The sequence below is a fragment of the Theropithecus gelada genome, chromosome 7b (assembly GCF_003255815.1).
Source record: "Theropithecus gelada isolate Dixy chromosome 7b, Tgel_1.0, whole genome shotgun sequence".
NCBI lineage: Eukaryota > Metazoa > Chordata > Mammalia > Primates > Cercopithecidae > Theropithecus > Theropithecus gelada.
In genome coordinates, this window is record NC_037675.1 from 99,458,186 (window position 1) to 99,478,372 (window position 20,187).

General features: G+C 43.8%; 1 long non-coding RNA gene across 1 annotated transcript; it reads right to left on the reverse strand.

Moving 5' to 3' along the window:
* Positions 1-1,652: 1,652 nt before the first annotated feature.
* On the reverse strand, positions 1,653-19,645 carry LOC112629001. Its single transcript, XR_003120514.1, has 3 exons — positions 19,498-19,645; positions 10,895-11,170; positions 1,653-1,998 (listed from the first exon to the last, which is right to left on the reverse strand). It is a non-coding gene; the product is annotated as an uncharacterized LOC112629001 (long non-coding RNA).
* Between the last annotated feature and the right edge of the window lie 542 nt (positions 19,646-20,187).

A 20,187-nucleotide genomic window follows, 5' to 3' on the forward strand; every position in this document is an offset into this window, starting at 1 on the left:
GGGAGCACATAGGAGGTGCACATAGGGTGACGATGAATTGTCCTGAATTGCCTGGAACTGAGGGGATTCTTGGGATGCAGAACTTTCCGTTTTAAAGCCAATACAGTCTCAGACAAACCAAGATGGATTGGTCACATTGTGTATGCATTGGTCTGTGTGGCAGGCATAATAACAGCCACCCAAAGGTGTCCAAATTCTAATTTCTGGAATCCTCAAGTATGTCACCTTATAGGCCAAGAGGGACTTTGCAGATGTGATTAAGTAAAGGATTTCAAAATGGGAAGATTATTCTGGACTACAAGTGTCCTTATAAGTGAATGAAAGAAGGGGGTGCGAGTCAGAAAAGGAGATGTGCTATGGTAGCAGAGGTTAGAGTGATGCAGTTGCTAGAAGTGCCCCACAGCCAAAGCAAGCAGGTGACCTCTAGGAGCTGGAGAAGGCATGGAACAGATTCTCCCCCAGGGCCTCCCAAAGGAACACAGCCCTTCTGATGTCTTGATTTTAGATCCATGAGACCCATTTTGGGCTCTGACCTCTAGAACTTTAAGACAATGAATGTGTGTTGTTTTGGCCACTAAGTTTATGGTAACTTGTTACAGCAGCAATAGCAGACTAATACACTCTGCTTTCCAAAAAATCCCCCAAAGACTTGGATGCAGGTTGCCTTGCTGCCTTTCCATTGCCCCAGGGCAGATTCTGGTTTCTCCCAAAATACCATTCCTTTATTAATGAAGGAGGCAGTGTGGGAAGTATTGAGAGCACATTGAAACACAACCATTTACTTATCATCCTGCTTAAGCTGGAGCATTAGAGTGGGAATCCAGATGCTTCAGCTGCATGTCTGGCTCTGCCTTTCCTTGCTCTGTCAGCTTGGTCTACCTCCCTTTAATCTCGGTTCTTACTTATCTCAAAAATGAACTAAATAATACAGAATTATAATCTCAAATGTATGAACTTTGGTACCGTTCTTAAGTGATCATGGATTCGTAATGTGTTCGTGACTGAGTCCAGAGCATATGCATTTTTGGGGGGTGACATCACACCCAAGAGAATTAAAATGGATTCTTGGAGGAGGGGCTCTTACTGTTTCTATGTTTTAGAAACAGGTGTACAGATGATACATAACTGAATACACAGTATACCTGTGATATGGAAGGTTCATGGGGTGGTGACTAGGAAACGTGTCACACGTCTCCTTCTAGGTGTGCTAATGGCAAAGGAAAAGGCTGAGAATCATTTGTCTAGTGATTGCACTACCTGTTGCTATTTGATAACATGTGTTCAAGGGCACGGGAAAGATGATGAAGCAGAGGAATCTCAGGAACTTTCTGGAGTTTGATGAATATAAATCCAATTCTTCACATGGTTGTAGATCTGTGCCACTCTGAGATCAGTCTCTTTATCTATGACAGAAGATAGAACTCTCCTTAGGTGGTTGTTGGTATTTCATTAGATAAGGCAGAGGGAGATACAGATATACAGGCAAATACAAAGTGGCACAGGGCCTGGCCTTCAATGATGTGTCTCCCCTTTTCTTCCTCATCTTTTTGCTCCTTACAAAATGTCATCATGGAACCCTTTCTTCACTGCCCACCCCTTACTGTTGTGCGCCCTACCTGACATACTTTTGCTTGTAAATTGAATCAACATATGGAAACATCTAGCTTTATTTCATTCCCTGATTAGTGGAGCACCAAACATGTGTGTTTGATTACTCTGGAGCCCAGGGAGCAGACAGCACTGGAATAGTTTGACCCCTTTGGCCAGGGAGAAAAATTAGGCCCAAGGGGTGGGCTGGCCAAGCTGCCTCTGTACTGCAACGTGGTCACAGGGTTCCTTGCACCTTCCATCAGGCGACAGTCCAAATGCAGAGGGAGCTGAGGGTTTAGCATGGAGGTCGTTCCACCGGGTCGGCTTGTGTTACGATCAGTTTGTCTTCAGAGACAGCGCCGGTGCTTCCAGAGACAGACTTTGTGCTTACCATCCCATCTTCCCACACTACGAAGTAATAGAAGAAAAGAATAGTGTTCTACGGCCTGTTGCTGTTAGGATAAAGATTCCATGTCATGCCGTAGTGTTCTTTTAATGAATACCCACGGGGAGGAAAAAGAAATCTCCAGGCTCAATAGAGGGGACAGAAAGGCTTCTTAAGGACATTTTCCCCTTTTAATCTGGCGAGCATCATGCACTGGAATTCATCATGTTTCCTTCTGCGCTTGGGCTGCCAGGAAACTCAGAGCCAAATTTGTGTTATAGTCCTAACATCTGTACAAAGCCTTTCTGATATTTTTTATGTTTTTATGTTTGATTTGTTCTTTGTAACTTTATCTTCTTGGTTGCTCCTGGTTCATTCCCAGAATCCTAGTGGGCTGATGTGCTCTCTGGGTAACTAACACCAGTGAGTATTGCCAGAAGATGTTTATTGCTATTCTCCCCGCTTCCCTCAGTTCTGAACCCACTAAGGATTCACAGTCCTGCCTTTTTTCACCAAACATTAATATCACACTTACATTGTGATCCAGAAGTCATGACCCACAAGGGACCACTTGGACCTTCTTTCTTATTTGATACCTAACTCCAGGAATTGCCTCTTTAAAGGCACTGGGTGAAAAATGATGGACCAGGCTCAAGGAAAGAAAACCTAGTCAAAGTTCAGGTAAAAAAATATGTTTTGACCACTTAATCTAGGTATTGTGGAAATCAAGATGCATGGACTGTCGTTCTGGAGCCCACAGTCTCACTGGGGTGACACGCAGGGAACAGTTAGTGTAGCACAGTCTCCTAAGTGCTGTGGCAGAACAGGTGCAATGGAGCACTGGAAACAAGAGGGAGATCAATGTTGCAGATCCCAGGGAATCAGGCAATGCTTCCTGGAGGAAGTGGCATTTGAGCTTAATTGTAAAAGGCAGGCAGTTGAAAACTCATGTCCACATAGAAAGCTGCACACAAACATTCATAGAAGATTTTATTGATAATTGCCAAAACTTAGAGGCAATCAAGATGTTCTTCAGTAGGTAAAGGAATGAACAAACTGTGGTACATCTGTGCCATGGAATATTATTCAGCAATAATATTGATATGGAGGAAACTTACATGCATATTATTAAGTCAAAGGAGGTTAAAAATCTATATGCGTTCTGATTCTAATCATAAGATATTCTGGAAAAGGCTGAATTATCCAGAAAGTAAAAAAAAAAAAAATAGTAGTTCTTAGGGGTTTGTTGGCAAGGAGGAAGGGATAGAAAAAGAGAGAGAGAGTGAAAGAGAGAGGGAAGACAGGTGTGCAGAGTACAAAGGTGGTCAATAAGAAAGGACATTCCAGTTGGTGGCAATCATAGAAGCCAAGGCATAATACTGTGAAAATGCAGAACCTGATTCAATCAGGACAGGTTAGGCTGTGTTGCAGAAACTAAAATACAAGAGAGGAATAAGGGGGATGAGGCCAGTAGCAAGTGAACCAGCGCACAGAAACCTGAATTTTGTCCTTGTGACAATGGGGAAGGTTTAAAATAACTTAAGCACAAGCATGTGATGGCCACATTTATTGGTCACTGCCACCAAGAAGCTGTGGACTTAAACCTGCAGCTTTGCCTACTTCCCCTACTCCTCTTCCAAGCCCAGTCAGTGGAGAGTAACACGATCAAGCACACTTTTTAATGTCTAGTCTGTGAATATAGTTCATCGATGGTGCCCAGGAATGATGGGGCAGCCTGGAGCCAGACCGTATGACAGTCAATAAAGACCAAAAGTATAGCTCAGTGAAAACAGAAGCATTTATTGGACAAAGTGTAGAAAACTGCACATTCTCTCGTTCTCTTGTTCTCTCTCTCTCTCTCCCCCTCCCCCCACCCCCACCTTCTTTCTCTCTCCTACCCTCTCACTCTTCTTCCTGCTCCCCCCCCCAAAAAAAACAATGTTTTAGGTTTGGTTTATTATTCCCATGCATTGACAAAACTGAGGCTGATTGCCATGAAGCAATTTTGCCTAATGTCAGAAGAAAGTGAGCCCAGGTCATTGGACCCCAAATCCAATGCTTTCTATTTGAACTGCTTTCAAACTTGCTAATCACCTCTATTCATCAAATCTGAACTCTTTCAGCCTCTGCCAAAGAGGTCATTTATTGGCACACTGAATCCCACTGTGGAGAGGGCTAGAACAGGTGTGCCCTGGCCATCAGGTCACTACAATTATTATATATAGACTTCTGACTTCTGCATCCATGATCTCACAGCAGCATCAATTATTGTTACCCATATGTGTTATTAATAGCTTCCTAAGGCTGATATAACAAAGTACCAAAGCAGGGTGGTTTAGCAAAATAGAAACCTGCTCTCTCATAGTATGAAGGCAGAACTCTGAAATCAAGGTGTCAGCAGGGTTACTTCCTTTGGGGACTGTGAGGGAGAATCCCAGCCATGCCACTCTCCTGGCTTTGGGTGTCTGCCGGCAATCCTTGGTATCCTTGGCTTGCAGCTGCCGCACTCCCGGTTCTGCCTCCATCCTCACGTGGCCTTCTTCTTTGGGGTCTCTTCTATGTCTGCGTATGTGCAATCTCGCTTTCTTTTCTCATACAAGGACACCAGTTGTTGGGCTTAGGGTCCTATTCTAAATCCAGATGACCACAATTACTTCTGCAAAGACCCTATTTCCAAATAAAGTCACATTAACAGGACTTGACCATATCTCTTCGGGGGATATAATTTAACCTGATACTGCATAGACAAGCAAGAGGAGTTTTCACGAGGTTCAGTGACTCGTCCCAGCACACAGCCAGGAAGTAAGGGAACATTAAGACAGAAGACCAGGTGCTTCTACCACAAATCCAGGCCCCTCCTGTCTCTAGGTATCAAGGTCATTATCTTTGAATGAAACCCTTGGTTTACAGACGTACATACAACATTCAGAGCCAAGGAGAATCAAGGATGAGTTCCTTGGAACTTGGAAAAAGAAACACCTTTCTTATTCTATAGTGTGTTTATTATATCTTGCTGTGTAACAAACCCTCAAAGACTTTTTGGATTAAAACAACAAACATGTTTTATCCCCCAGGTTTTGTGGGTCAGCAATTCCAGGTTGCTTAGCTTGGACATCTGCAGCCAGGTTACCCCCAGGCTACCATCAAGGTATCAGCTAAACCTGCAACCATCCCAAGGCTTGACCAGGAAAGGGTCGGCTTCCAGGCCCACTCATGGGGCTGCTGGAGGGCTTGGTTCTTCCTGGGCTGTTGGTCTGAGGGTCTCAGTTCCTTGCTTGTTATTGGGTAGAGACTGTCCTCAGTTTCTGGTCACCCGAGGCCTCCACAGAGCAGCTTGCTCACTCAGCCAGAGAAGGGATGGAAGAACAAAAGCATGTCACCATCTACTGTCACCTAATCTGGGACCTGACATCTCAGTCATTACGCCACCAAGCCTGTCCCACACTCAAGAGGAAGATATTACACAAGGGTGTAAATACCAAGAAGCAGGGATCACTGGACATCACCTTAGAGACTGGCCACCAGACAGAGCCACAAAAGTAGACCCTCCTTGTCTATGGATGGAGTGATGGGAAGATGTGAGGAACAGAGCCACGGCAATCATTTTGCTGCAGTGTAAGTAGAGCTGGGGATTTTGAAGAAGGCATGGCATGGAGACTGAGGACAGGGTCAACACCAAGGGATACAGAAAGAACAGTCTTAGAAGAACCAGGTCCTTGATGACATAATTAAGTCTCTGTTCAGCCTCCCCTGCAGCCAGAAACCTGTGAAATGTTCAGATAAAACATGAGATAATAAATGCCATGGACAGAAAGTCCTAACAGATGCATGACCCTACATATAAATATGGCCAAGGTAGTGAAAATAACCTCCTGAAGTTGTTTGCCTCTGGATACAAGCCGTGTTTATCATTCATCATCATTTGCTCACACGTGATTCATATTCGTACTGAGAGCTGGCCTAGGGTGACCATCCACAAGCTCAGGGCTGGGTTTCTAGCTGCATCCATATTCCCTTTATATGGAAGAACACCTCATATTTTATTAAGAGCCCCGAAGTCAAGAATCTGATGAGGTTAAGGTCTGTCTACACCTGAGCACACAGCCAAAACCCCCAAATCCCAGGGACTATTCATTTCACTGTGTTCGCAGGTGGGTTTTTAACAAAATTAGTAATGAGATCTTGCCTCCAAATCCCTTTTCCCTGGTGAATTCACTGGGGGAAAATCAGCTGGTCTGGGGGGAGGCTGCGTGGCCTGTTTTTTTCAACTGATGTTGAAATTCTACCATCTCCCAGCTCTGCCCTTCCACCCGCACCCACCCACACAGAGACAACTAACCATTAACCTGTCTTTTCCCATTTCACTGAAGAATTTTCGAGCACAGGCTCAGCACCCACCCTCTCTCTCTGACTTCCTCAGACTCCAAACAGCACTTATAGAAAGTCAAAGTGTAATTGTGGAGATGTATTTGTGCTCTGGCCTTTTCAACATTTTGAGAATCACACACTGTGGGCTCCCCCCAGCCCTGCCCTTCTCCCTATCCCATAAACAATGTCTGATCTATAGCCTTTGAGGTAGGTTTCTGATGGGAATTGCAGGTGATGGAGCCACCTTCTGCTTCAGGGACCTCCCCCATTCCCGGGTGGACACCGCCTCCCCCACAACCTGCTCTGCGTCATGCATAGAGGGAAGCAATAACTATTCCCTGGAGATGCTGTATCTGATTCATAAGGAAGAAAAGGGATTTGGGGGGAAGATAATAGGAAGGATTTTGTTTTGTTTTGTTTTTTTCTCTTTTCACATTTTATTTCTAGAAGTTTAACGACTAGTTATCAATGTTCCATTTTATTTATCTACTTTCAAAATTTAATGAATACTTCTGGCTATAATTACCTAATTTTTATACTTAAAATGACTGGACACCTGTAGTTTGGAGCACATTGTATTCCAGCGTGATGGCTTATGGTATCAAGTGCTGCGTATATACGGATTAATCAATAAGCAAATTCAATTCTTATGAGGTGCAGTTCATTCTTTAAATTGAAGAAGCATTGATAACAAGAGGGAGAGGGTTTAGTGCTACTCTCTTAGGATGAGAATCTACCATGAATATGTTCACTTCTCCTGTTGTTCCTTTATTATCCAGGGAAGTGGCTTAATCTTTTCTAAGTGTGGCCATTGTAAGCAGGCTTGCCTATCCTTTTTCAGATGGATTTCTTTATTGGTGACACAGTGTATGAGTAACCTGAAGAGGGGGGTCTCAGTGCCCCCTCAAACCATTCAATTCTATAAAATGCCCAGGAGGTAAACATTGGAGGACTCCACTTCTAATAGGTGTGGAAAATACAATTCTACGCTCTCTAGATGTGGGTCCTGATAAGGCCAGAAAGCTCAGCTTTTAAAGTCATTGGTACTCTTTGGTATAATGACAACCACCATTGGACTAAGTACCAATTTTAGGGCATGTGTCTGAGGCACTATGCCAGGTACATCACATACAAATTCCAGTCTCACAGCAGAGTGTGAACTGGTATCTCCATTCTACAGATAAGGAGGTTCGAGGTGTGATAGACCGTATCACATGTGAAAGTCATGTAGTTAAATCAGGAATATCTCGTATCTAAGCGTTTTTTTCTGCCCACTCTATTACATTAATTTATTGTTTTTTCTCCTTTTATTTCTTTCCTTCTGGAGTACTCACACTAACCCTTCTCACATTCTGTTAGAAGCAAGGCTCATTAGAATAAGAAAGGCAATTGCCTGAACCTCACCATCTTTTGCTGGAGCTTACGGAGAGGCAGTCATGGACCTCTTGAGACCAGGAGGCCCAGGTACAGGTGATAAGAGCTCAGCTGAGACCAGAAAGGGCAGAAGGTGAGGACTAATGGACTCCCACCACCCGCCTACTGGAACCCTGGGGGCCTGGAGGCTAGGAATTGTGAGCCAGACTAAAAGAGCATTTTCGATTATCCCAGGAGAGAGGTGTTTAGACAGGACAATTAGGTCATTTAAAGTGACCATATTTTGTGTTAGAACCAAGGGAATTCCTAGTTCAGCCTGCCCTGGCTTTCTTAACCTCACCGGGTAAAGACATTGATGAGGGAAGAGAGGAGTCTCTCCACAGCCTGGTGGCTCCCAAGGTGTCATCTGAGACCTCTGTGGAGGGTCTACAATCAGGGGAGGCTTGTGGGACAAGGTGAACAGAGCAGGTAAGGATTCATGGAATGCAAAACTGATGAGAGTTTTCATAATGTTAAATAGGAAAAGAAGAGGAGGGTCACAAGGTAAGAAATTGTAAGCCACAGGATGTGTAAAGGCTGCTTTGATGAGGGAAGTTTGGACCACTCCGGGTGACCCACCTGAGTGAGAAGGAGAGCTGTTGGGGTGGGGCTGGTGGAGAAAACATCACCTTGCTAAGGCCATAAAGATGGCCAGGAGTTAGCAGGGAAGAGGCATGGGGAGGGCTTTCTTGGAAAAGGGGCCGTAAGTATTGGTATAGTGACAGCTTTACATTTAAATTTAAAGAATGTCTTGATGGATTTTCAAGGTGAGCTTTTTAGGCCTTTCCACCTTCCAGTGTCTCCTGTTCCCCATTTTCCCTACAGATCAAATGACCAAATTCAAGCTGCTGTGGCATTTGACTTTCAAAGCCCAATAAATTTCATTCTTTGTTAATCTGTTTATTTGCCTCTTAGAAATACTCTTTCCACTCCCACCCCAGTTTCACCTGGAGGTCTCACGCAGGAGTGCCTTCTCTCTGCTATGCTCTCTGACTGCTGTGACCCCTGTACACCCAGATGGGGCCACAGTCACTCCAGGAAGTCTCCTGTGCTGGTCCCACATCTTTCTCTTCCTCTTTCAGCCTTCTCTGGGTGCTAACAAAGCTGTTGATAGCTGTTGATGGTTTGGCTATGTCCCCACCCAAATCTCATCTTGAACTATAGTTCCCATAACTCCCACATATTGTGTCATGGGAGGGACCTGGTCGGAGGTAATTGAATCGTGGGGGCAGTTACCCCCATGCTGTTCTCATGATAGTGATTCTCACAAGATCTGATGGTTTTTAAGGGGCTTTCCCCCCACTTCACTCATATTTCTCCTTGCTGCCACTATGTGAAGACGGATGTGTTTGCTTCTCCTAGTGCCATGATTGTAAGTTTCCTGAGGCTTCCCTAGCCCTGCAGAACTGTGAGTCCATTAGACCTCTTTTCTTTATAAATCACCCAGTCTCAGGTATGTCCTTATAGCAGCATGAGAATGGACTAATACAGCTGTGTTCTGAGTCCGATTTTATCTGTTTTATGGGAGTGTGATAGCTCCAGCTCCGCTGTGTACTCTTGGAGCACAATGCTCTTGCTGTAGAATTCCTCAAATTCCCCAACAGACCCTAGACACCATGGATCTTTCCATAACACTCTATAATTAAGGGCTGGTTCCCAATGACTGACTCTTGAAAAATGCTAGAGTTTCTTCCATTAACAAAATGAAACAAACAATACCACTTAAACTTGACCATAATGTGTTTGAAATCTCATCTTCTCTTAACCAAATGTCCTCTCCTTTTTTAGTTGAACAACTTAAATTACTTAGAAATGTATTATACAAGTTAGAAGCCTCAGGTATTAGACCTTCCTTTTTTTGATTACTGGTGGCAGTCTGATTTGTTTATATAGTGCTTCAGGATTGACAGAAATCTCCTGGAGCCATTATCACTTTTTCCTACTCAAAGGACTGAAAGAGTATTTTCTATCCATTTGACAGATGAAGAAGCTAAGCCATGAGCAAATGAGCAAGAGTGAGCCCAATAAGCTGCAAGAGGGGAAAGGGATCCAAGTCTACTTGACAGAAAATTTTCTGCTCATTTTAAGGCACTGGTCCTTTTCTTCTTTCTGTTTTTGAGACAGAGTCTGACTCTTTCACCAAAGCTGGAGTGCAGTGGTGCAATCTTGGCTCACTGCAACCTCTGCCTCCCGGGTTCAAGCAATTCTCCTGCCTTAGCATCCCGAGTAGCTGGGATTACAGGCATGTGCCACCATGCCTGGCTAATTTTTGTATTTTTAGTAGAGAAGGAGATTTGCCATGTTGGGCTGGTCTCAAACCCTGACCTCAAGTGATCTGCCCGCCTCGGCCTCCTACAGTGCTAAGATTACAGGCATGAGCCACTGCACCCAGAATGGCCTTTGTCTTATAAATTCTAAAAAGCAAATATTACTGCATTTACCTAAGACCATTGACAGGGAGTCTGAAAACTCATAGACATTCATTGGAGTGCAGTGAGAGGTGGGAAAGTGTGTTGTTTTGGTGGAGTGAGGCTCAGATGCATTTCTCATTCTTTCTATTCGTGTAATCCCAGCACTGTGGGAGGCCGAGGTGGACAGATCACCTGAGGTCAGGAGTTCGAGACCAGCCTGACCAACACAGGCAAACTCCATCTCTACTAAAAATACGAAAATTAGCTGGATGTGGTGGTGCGTTCCTGTAGTCCTGGCTACTCGGGAGCCTGAGGTAGGAGAATCGCTTGAACCTGGGAGACGGAGGTTGCAGTGAGCCGAGATTGCACCTCTGCACTCCAGCCTGTGCAACATAGTGAGACTCATCTGAAAAAAGAAGAAGAAGGAGGAGGAGGAGGAGGAGAAGAAGAAGAAGAAGAAGAGGAGGAGGAGGAGGAGGAGGAAGGAAGGAAAAGAAAAATTGTGTTGGAAAATATTGTGTTTCCTTCAAATTCAGATTAAGGGTGTTGCAAAAAGCAGTTTAGGAAGGAAAAGGGATGGAGCAGAGCCTTCGGTAATATTTTAAATCAGAAGGATTGGCTATAAAATGTGGAGACCAAAATAACTACTGAGAACACAATGCTTTCACATAAAATAAAAACTTGGGGAGAAGACTCCAGATAAGAAAGACTAACAGTTGGCACTTACATTTCAGTGTTATTTACCAGCAGGAAAGGACGATTTTGAGTGATTGAGCGGAATGTGCTGAGCTGGAGGTGAGTTTAATATGGCTGCAAAGCTCGGTACTGTCCTGGTCATTGTGCCTTCCGGGAGAGGGAGAACAACTGTGAGTTCCTGAGCCCAAAGGTGATCTTTTCTTGCTTTGTAGTTCTGAGGAGACTGCACCTGGACGAAGTTGTAGAAATTTGGGCTGTGTGGTATGAGATGCATGCATGCAGACTAAAAGGCATTCAGCCAAGGGATCTAAAAATAATTAAAAGAAGAGTGAGATTACCTCTCATGGTTGGACACAAAGACCAACTGTATGTATTTACCCTAAATGACAACAGAAGGAAACCAGAAAGATAATTGAAGGATTGTGAAGATCAAAGGGCTAGAGGATTTGCTCTCTCAGGCACAAGGGTCTAGAATTGCAAAAAAAAAAAAAAAAAACCAGAAAAAAATGCATGATGCTAACATGTAGTTTGCCTGGCAGAAAACCTTAAACAAAAACATAGGGGAATTAATTCCCTTGGAAGAACTCAGATTTGGGGGAGGGGTGATTCAAAATCTACTCTCATAAACCGTCAAAAGTACATTGGGAAGACAGGAACTATGTGCAATCAATGAAAGAATAGTTTAGTGGATCTGCTAGGACAGTTCATCATTGACTACTATGGCAATGTGACATAAAATAGGAAGCCCCAGTTGTGTTGCTCAATTACGTGTGCATTCGACAAGCAGAGCCTTGGGCATAGAACAGGACCCCCACGTTTCTTACAGCCATGATAGAATGTAGAGTATCTCTTTGAAACAAGCCCCTACATAAGCCTCAAAAAGAAGCAAGTACAATTCAGAAGATGTGAACTCAGGGATATCCAAGAAAAGAGGATGAAAAATCAGACTGATGGGGAAAGAGACTGATACACCGTTTTTTGAAGCCAAGTACTGCTAAGTTAATCCTGTAGTTGATCTCAGTAAAAAGGAGGACATTAATAATCTGCCCCAAAATAAATATTTCAGTGTATTTGATGGAAGGTAAAGACTTAGAGAGAGAAGAGCCCTTTGCAAAGACTAAGAATAGTTCAATATGGCTGCAAGGCTCAGAGGTGCAAGGTATAGAGACTACAAGCTATTTAGAAACCAGACCAAAATCTCTATGATTCATGCCGAGTTTTCTGAGAATTACCCCAAGTCAGCAAGGGGGATCATTGGGAAATCACACATATAAAAATGGCACAATAAAGTTTGTGTTTTGATCATCCTGTAAAGATCTGTAAAGATTGTTCTGGCCCTGCAATAGTGAATAGATAGGAAGAGTGAAATAATAGAGGTAGGAGATAAATTAGGAGTTTGTTGTAGAAGTCCAGAAAAAAAGATAATGAGGCCTAGACTGAGAGAATGGTGGAAAACAGTAGTGGGTTGGAGAGATTGAAAAAAAAAAAGAAAACTATTGAAAAGATAGAATCCATAGGCCTTGTTTCTTAATGAGATAGGTGGGTCAGTGTTGAGGAAGGACAGGTAAAGACATCTAGATTTCTCAGTTGGGCATCAAGTATGTGGTGATACCATGAATCAGGGGACACTGACAATGGAGTAAAGATGTGGGGAGGAAGATGTTATAGGGAAGCTAAAGTAAAGTAAACTTGAACATACTGGTTTTTTGTTTGTTTGTTTGTTTGTTTCTTTGTTTGTTTCTTTGTTTTGAGATGGCGTCTTGTTCTGTCACCCAGACTGGAGTGTAGTGGCAGGATCTCAGCTCACTGCAACCCCCACCTCCTGGGTTCAAGCCATTCTCCTGCCTCAGCCTCCTGAGTAGCTGGGATTACAGACATCTGCCACCACACCCAACTAATTTTTGTATTTTCAGTAAAGATGGGGTTTCACCATGTTGGCCAAGCTGGTCTTGAACTCCTCTATCTCAAGTGATCCACCTGCCTAGGCCTCCCAAACTGATGGGATTACAAGCATGAGCCACCATGCCTAGCCAAAGATATTAGTTTGAAGGCTCTGTGATATATCCAAGTCTCAAGACAGACATTACATATATGAATGCAAAGGTCTGGGGTCTATGGAGAATCAGGGCTGGGAATGCAGCTCCAGAGTCATCACCATAAGTGGTTAATGCAGTCTGGGAAGCAGAGAGATCCCAGGAGATAATGTAAATGAGATAATATGAAATTATTTATAATATTTTAAATGGCCTATGGCAAACCTTGAGGAACATCAACATCTAATGACTAGTAGAGAAAGACAATCCTGGAAAGGTTAATAAAAAGAACACTGAAAGAGGCAAAAAAAGAAACCCAGATCTAGGGGCCATTAAGGAAGTCCCAGGCAGGACCCAGGAACATTCTTCAGGATAATGGCATGGCTCAGGGCACAAGTACTAAGACTCTATTATGGGTTCAGCTTTTTTGATACAGATATGAGTAAGAGTAACATGCCTGGCCTAAGTGCCCAGAGAAGCCAGGAGGATTTAGAAAAAGAAACACTAGGATTATGTCTTGAAGGCTGAACAGGAATTTTCTGGGAAAGGAGTAGTCATGCCAAGCATGAGGACCTGAATATACAAAGTCCAAGTCATGGCCCAACATGACGTGGTTGAAGAACAAGAAGCAATTCCATGTTGCAGGTTCAGCGGGTTTGTGGTGGAAGGGTGCCTGGGAGGATATGGGCACATGGGGATTTGGAGTGGAATGGAAGGCTGTGCTAAGAAGCTTGAGTCTTGTCTTACCAAATGTGTGGACCCTTAGAGCTTTACAAGAAGATAAGGAGCATGTTTCATCCTAGTTCAGAAGATGTCTTTAGTAGTGATAGCCCTAGAGACTAAAGAACTGTGTGGAGAGGAGACATATTTAGGAAAGAGACTGGGTATGCTTTGGATATTAATGCAGGGAATTCAGGGGTGGGTATTCTGGGGCTTGTCTTGAGCAAGAGGGAGGACGATTCTGTTTTTCCAGGAAGAAAAGAGGAGGACAGTTTTAGAGTCCAGCAAGGGATAGTTGAGTTACAATAAACCTAGTCCTGATCATTGTTGCCTATTATTTCCATAACAAACAAAAACAAAAACAAAACCAGAAGCAGTGGGCAGCAGCATTGGCTAGTGTCAGGAATTTGAGAGGAAATGAAGGGCTAACCAAATCTCGGCGATGAATTCTTTTTGACTTTCTGGAGCTGAATCAGAGACCATGATCATAGACCATGGCACAACCTCTGATAACATCCTGTCTTTCAGAGTCTTTGGTAGGGAGGGCAGCAGCCTTCTGCCGAACATCTCCTCTGTTCTAAGACCTTAACCCACATGATCTAATCAACGCTAATGCCAACACTATGAAGTCACCCTTAGGAAGCTTGCCTTTCCCTGGGTCAGACTTTAACAGTGGCTGAGTTCAATTTCTAGCCCAGCTGATTCTGATTCCCAAGGGACTTTTTCCTTCTTTATATCCCTTTATCCATTGATCACACTGTCTGGCATTATCTGGCATCACCCTGGTGAAACAGTTGGCTGACCTTACTACTCCTGACTCCTTAGCTTGCTGAATTGCTATGGACCAAAAGTGAGACTAAAAGTGAGTTAGGTGGGGCAGAAGCAATCAGGATTTGCATTATCAGTATGGTGGTTCTTGTTGACATTGCTGAAAACCCCATCAGGTGAAGGGCAGAGGAGGCTGTGTCTAATTACGTTTTATTTTTATCAATGAATAAGTGCTTCTTTTTCTAGAAGCCCCCATTAAAAGCCAATGAAAAAGGATCAGTTGGGACAGAGTCCCCAGACACTCTTCACTTCCCATCCCCCATACACATTCAGTGCTTCCTAAATGAAACATGGCATGTGATATTCTTCTCTCAATTCTCCAGTTGACAAGGCAGTCATGTCCCTGGAAGGGTCATGACCAGGACAGAATACCATACATGGATCTCCTAAATCCTCTCTGCTTGGGGTTGGCAGCCTCCTTTTCACTGCTGTGATGGAAACGGATGAATAAATGAGCTAGAAACTATGGACCATCAAAGAAGCTGTCATGACTTGATGATGACTGAACCATTTCTCAGATGAAGAAAATGAGGCATGAGAGTTAAAACTTAATGCGTTAAAGATCACATCTCAATCTTCGTCTCCATGGAAGAATATGTATATTTCTGGGTAACTGTTTACACATTCCTCTCCTCCATGTGCTGTGAACAATTGGCAGAAAAGGTCTGTCTTCCAACTTTGGATCCCAACGCTTCATAGTGTTGGCACACATAGACTGACTACGACCTCACAGCTACACGTGCTGCTGAATGAGAGGCTATTGTTTGTCAGGCATTTTACTGCTCCTGGCATTTGAGTAATGATGTTAATCACTTTTATCTAGTTCCGTCTCCAGTTTCATGTTACATTTGTTGTTCATTTTAATCCTCTCTTCCTTGTGAAGAAGACAGTATTATTGTCACCATTTTTGCAAGTGTTGTAACTAGGAACTTAAGAGTTTAAAATCTGCCTTAGTTCACGAGGCTCCTAAATGGTAGATGAGAACTTGAACCCCAAACTTCAGATTCTGAATCTTAAATGGATGTGTACAGCTACTGAGACGAATAGGACCCCATCTGCACCCTCAGGAAGATTCTAGTCTCAGAAAAGTGGTCTCAGAAAATAAACTGAGGGATGTGCACTCCACTCCTTTGTTGACAGGGGTCTGCCCGTGGGTCCAGTCTATGGGTTTGCACTTCTGAATGGGAACAAGGTCCTGCTTGGGGGAGGAAAAGCAAATAGACAGGGCTGAGAACTGGTTCAGTCATCGTCAATGTCATGACTGCTTCTTTGATGGTCCACAGTTTCTAGCTTGTTTATTCATCTCTTTTCATCACTGTACTAAAATTGAGTCTGTCAACTCCAACCAGAGAGGGTTCAGGAGATCTGTGCACAGTATTCTGTCCTGGCCATGACCCCACCAGGGAGCAGGCAGGAATTAAGTGATGAAAAATGCTGGTATGAAATATTGCCATAATTGCTTTCTGGAAAACAACAAGCTTAATTCCCAGTAAAACAGCATTAGAATTTTCCAGGCCCTCTGATGGGGAAAATAAAATGCCCTTCCTAGAAATTTCTCATGCTCTGTGGTTTCTATGAGATGATGAAGACTCTGTAGAGGATAATGTGGTGATAAGATTTTGGAATCTATGCTCATTGCCCTGTTTCATCAAATGTATGCGGGACTCTTATTAAACAGACAAAAAAAACCTCCAAAGCCCAGGCTGATACGTATTTTAAAAATCTCTATGAGAATGAAAAATGACCCTAGAGTCACTCAGCTTGAGTTCCATCCTGTCCCTTAATAGCTAGGAATCACTGAGTACGTTACTTAAGGTAGAAAGCTCTGATTTTGTTGTCTGTAAAAATGAGACTAATACTAGAATTTTCCTCATAGATCTGTCAGTACCTTTTAATAAGTTATTCCAGATTAAACACTTAGTCTTGTGCCTGGTACAGTACATGTTGGCAATGATCTTAACACTTTTACTGTTTCTCTTGTTCTCTAAGCTGATATGTTGAGACTGAGCTGTTTTACTTCAATGACCCTTTCTTCCGTGCCATCACTTCCTTTCTGAATTCACTGAATTTTTCTAAGTACAGAATGTCCTCACAAGGTAGTTTTGTGGACCCACAAAGCCCTATGATGGCTCCAGAGTCATGTCTTGTGCTGGATAAATGTCTATGGCCCTGAACTTTGAGGGGGGAGGATTGGTGAGTTGAGTCAATACGTGTTGAACTGTTCAGCGAGAAGACTCAACTCCCTTCTTGTGATCATTGAAATCATTTCAATCCATTTCCTTCTTGGTTGGACAGAAACATGTTTTCAGTAGTGAGCAAATCTTGAGGGAATCCACTGACCTGAACACTCATATAATGCATGAAGTTAATGGACAAAAAATGACATTCATCTTCAGTTAATAATAGCATTTTCTTCTGCAGCACCTAAACTTAGGGGTGGTGAGGGATACTATTGGTGCAGCCACTGTGCCACCGGCAGATACATGACCTTTGTTGTATCTAACTATAATTGGATCTATGGTGAAATAAAATAAGAACCAACACAAGTTTTGACACTAAGATAATAAATTATAAATTATGGAAGTCTACGCCACCAAGGATCTTGTAAACAACAGGCTGGTCTCTTAGCAACAGACCAAGGAGAGCAGGTTGTTGATAGGAATGGAGCAGTGATTACTGCAGTTTTGCAGTGATTACTACCAAAGACCAGGAACTACATTTCAACACCTGCCCAAGGCCCCATCTCTGCCCAGCCCTTCTTTGTCCAGTGGCCAGTGCCCCTTTCCCAGTGACCCAGGTCATCAAATCCCATGGAGGAGACAAAAAAGATGTGGATTGAGGGACAGAGGTGGGCTGAGGATACCCTGTGGGAACATGAGGGAATTAGAGAGGGGGCAGGAGAAACAAATACATTCTTATTTGATATTGTTTGAGATTAGGACTCTAAACAGGGGACTCTGCTTTTCTCTGCCCCCAACTCCCTTTGGTTTTAAAAATCTCACTGAGAGTGGTTGTCATGAAGGAATTTAGACAAGACTTTGACAAGGTGCCGAAATGGTTTATTTTAAAATGTTGTTCCCAAAAGCACCGGAATATTAAGTTGGAGCAAATGTTGCTTGGAAGAGCGAAGGGGTTATGGTCACACAGACTTGGAAGAAGGGTGATGGGGATTAAGGTGCTTGTGACCCGGAACTAACAAAGGCAGGTGGACCGAAGGACTCAGTCACCAGGAAGCTTTTTTTTTTTTACAAATACATGGGTAAGAGAGAGTGTGTGTGAGTGTGGGTGTGGGTGAGTGTGTGTTAGTGTTTCTCAACTGTGGGGCATTTTCAGAGTTGGGGTGCAGAGGGAGGTTTTCTTTAATTAATTAGATGTTTACCTCCAGCATCATCCCTCAGTGGTTTACACAATCATCTGCCCACATGTTAGGAGTGAGATTCAAGAAAGCCTCTTGTAGTGAAATTTTCCTGGAAATATCCTGATTCTTAGCAGCACACGCCCTCTCCCTCTTTCTGTGGTAGAAACAGCCAGTTCTGCATTATTCCAAACCACAAAGCAAGCGACATGCCATCCCAACTTAGGATCTGAAGGAAATATCAGCCCCTAATTGCACAGGGGCCACACAGCCTGCATCTCGCTTCATCGTCCTGCCTGCATGCATTTTATTGTTTCATAATAAAAGTGGCTGGCTAAATTATGACTACTTATGATTTATTTGGCATGTCATTTTAGACTTTTCATATGTATAAATTTGCCATTTGAAAAGAAGGAGAAAATTCACTGCTATTCCCCAAGGCCTCGTTTTTGGGGGGCTCCTCTAATATCATGAACAGAGACTTTGTGACGTCCGAAGTGATTAGCTCCTATCCACAGGTTTTGGAACATATCTGTGTTCACAAGCAGTCTGCCGGGGTGAAATTCTATCTGGAATAGTGTCCTAAACCCATCGGAGAGAGGCTCTGGATTTGTAAAACGCCTGTTAAGGACCCCTGGGTATGAGCCCCCCACAAACATGTCTGCGGCACCCACAGCTATGCTGCAATGAAGGCCCCATTGCTCCACTGCACAGATGTAGTTGCAAAGGCCCAGCAATGTCAGCCAACTTCCCCAAGCTTAATACCAGGGCCTGCTTCCACTCCAGGATGAAGTGGCTTCAAAGTCCATACGTTCCCCACCATAGTGGCCTGCCCTGGGGAAGGTCACGGCCAAGAAGGCTCCAGGGCCGTCTTGCAGCTGCTGCCTCTTCTTCTTTTAATTACGAAAGAAATGAATCATCATGAAAAATTAACAATTCACAAGATATAAAGTTAAAAGGCAAAGTCCCCCCTCATCCTCTCTCTCAGCCCCTCAAGTATATTAGAAGATCTTTTTAGAGTTGAATTTTCACTCTGCAGGAGGGCGTTCTGTATACAAAGAATATGACCCTTTCTTCCTCTTTAATTTGCTTATAGCTGGTACATTTCGAGAAAATAAAAAGTGACCCATGCCTTTGATGTTTTTTATTTTCCCGTATTTTTGTCAACATATCGTGGAGAATGCTGAGTTCTTTGAATTGTTTTCCCCTTTTTTCCCTCTGAGAGCAAATCACCAAGATGTACTTTTCCAGAGCCTAACATCCTTGAATTCACAAAAGTTCCAGTCTGGAGTCATAATGTGGAACGGAAGCAGTTCTAGTCAGTTCTGATCTTGGCAACATGAATTCTCCCCTTTCCCCAGGGAGACTCAGAAACCTGCATTTTCACAAGATTCCCCAAGTGACATGTGTGCACGACAGGGTTTGAGAAACCCCGCGCCGGACTCAGCTGCTTCAGAGAGAAGATGCAGAACAATTGCCAAGCTATCAAGGAAAGCTCAGACTGACAGCAGAGAACTCAATAGAAATACCCCATCCGACTCTTGTCACTCAGGCCCTAACTACTGCAAGAGAGTGGAGAACTGTTTCTCCCCTGAAAAGACTGGATTTCGACTAACTGAAAGCAAAACTCTGGGGACAATTTCCCAGCGAGTAGCTTGAAGCCCTACCCGGTCACCAAATTGGCCTAGCTGGTCCTACCTGCATTTGGTAAGAGCTGGGGATTGGGACCAAGCAGAGAGCAAGACCGAGCTGGTTTCCTCTCCGGTTTCCTCCGGGGTGGCTGGGTCCCAGGTCCTGCCCCCGCCTCGCCCTGTGCAAGCCGGGTGCAGTGCAGCCCCTCCGGCTCTCGCCCCAGAATGCCGTGCGCAGGCTGGCAGCAGTTCAGCTGAGGACTAAACGCTTGGCTCAAGTTCAACACGGCTGCCAAGATTTGGCAACCAGAGAGTTGCAGGGAAGCAGCAGGCTGCTAAACCCTTTCACATTTTTAATTAGATCCACACACCCATGTCTTTGAGCTATCATAAATATACAGATGACATAGAGAGTATTATTCGGGGTTAAAAAAAAAAAAAAAAAGAGGAAGCAAACTCTACTAAGGTACAGCTTACCTTATTGAAATAATTTCCCTATCACTAGTTTGAGGGCTGAGGAGGAAAAACAGAAGGTAGTGATATTTGCTTAAGTAGAACCACGTCTGACAAGGGAATCTACCCAGGATCTGGAAAACACAGGTCTCGGCTGCCTTGCTGTCATCCTGGGCTTCGAGAGTATCACCAGAAGAGGGCATTCTTGGCGCCGGCTCAGCCCTGTGCAGCCCGGAACTGGCAGGGAGCAGCGCTGGAGGAGTCATCCCTCAGGCCACTCCCACCTCCCGTTCTTAGGGATAGC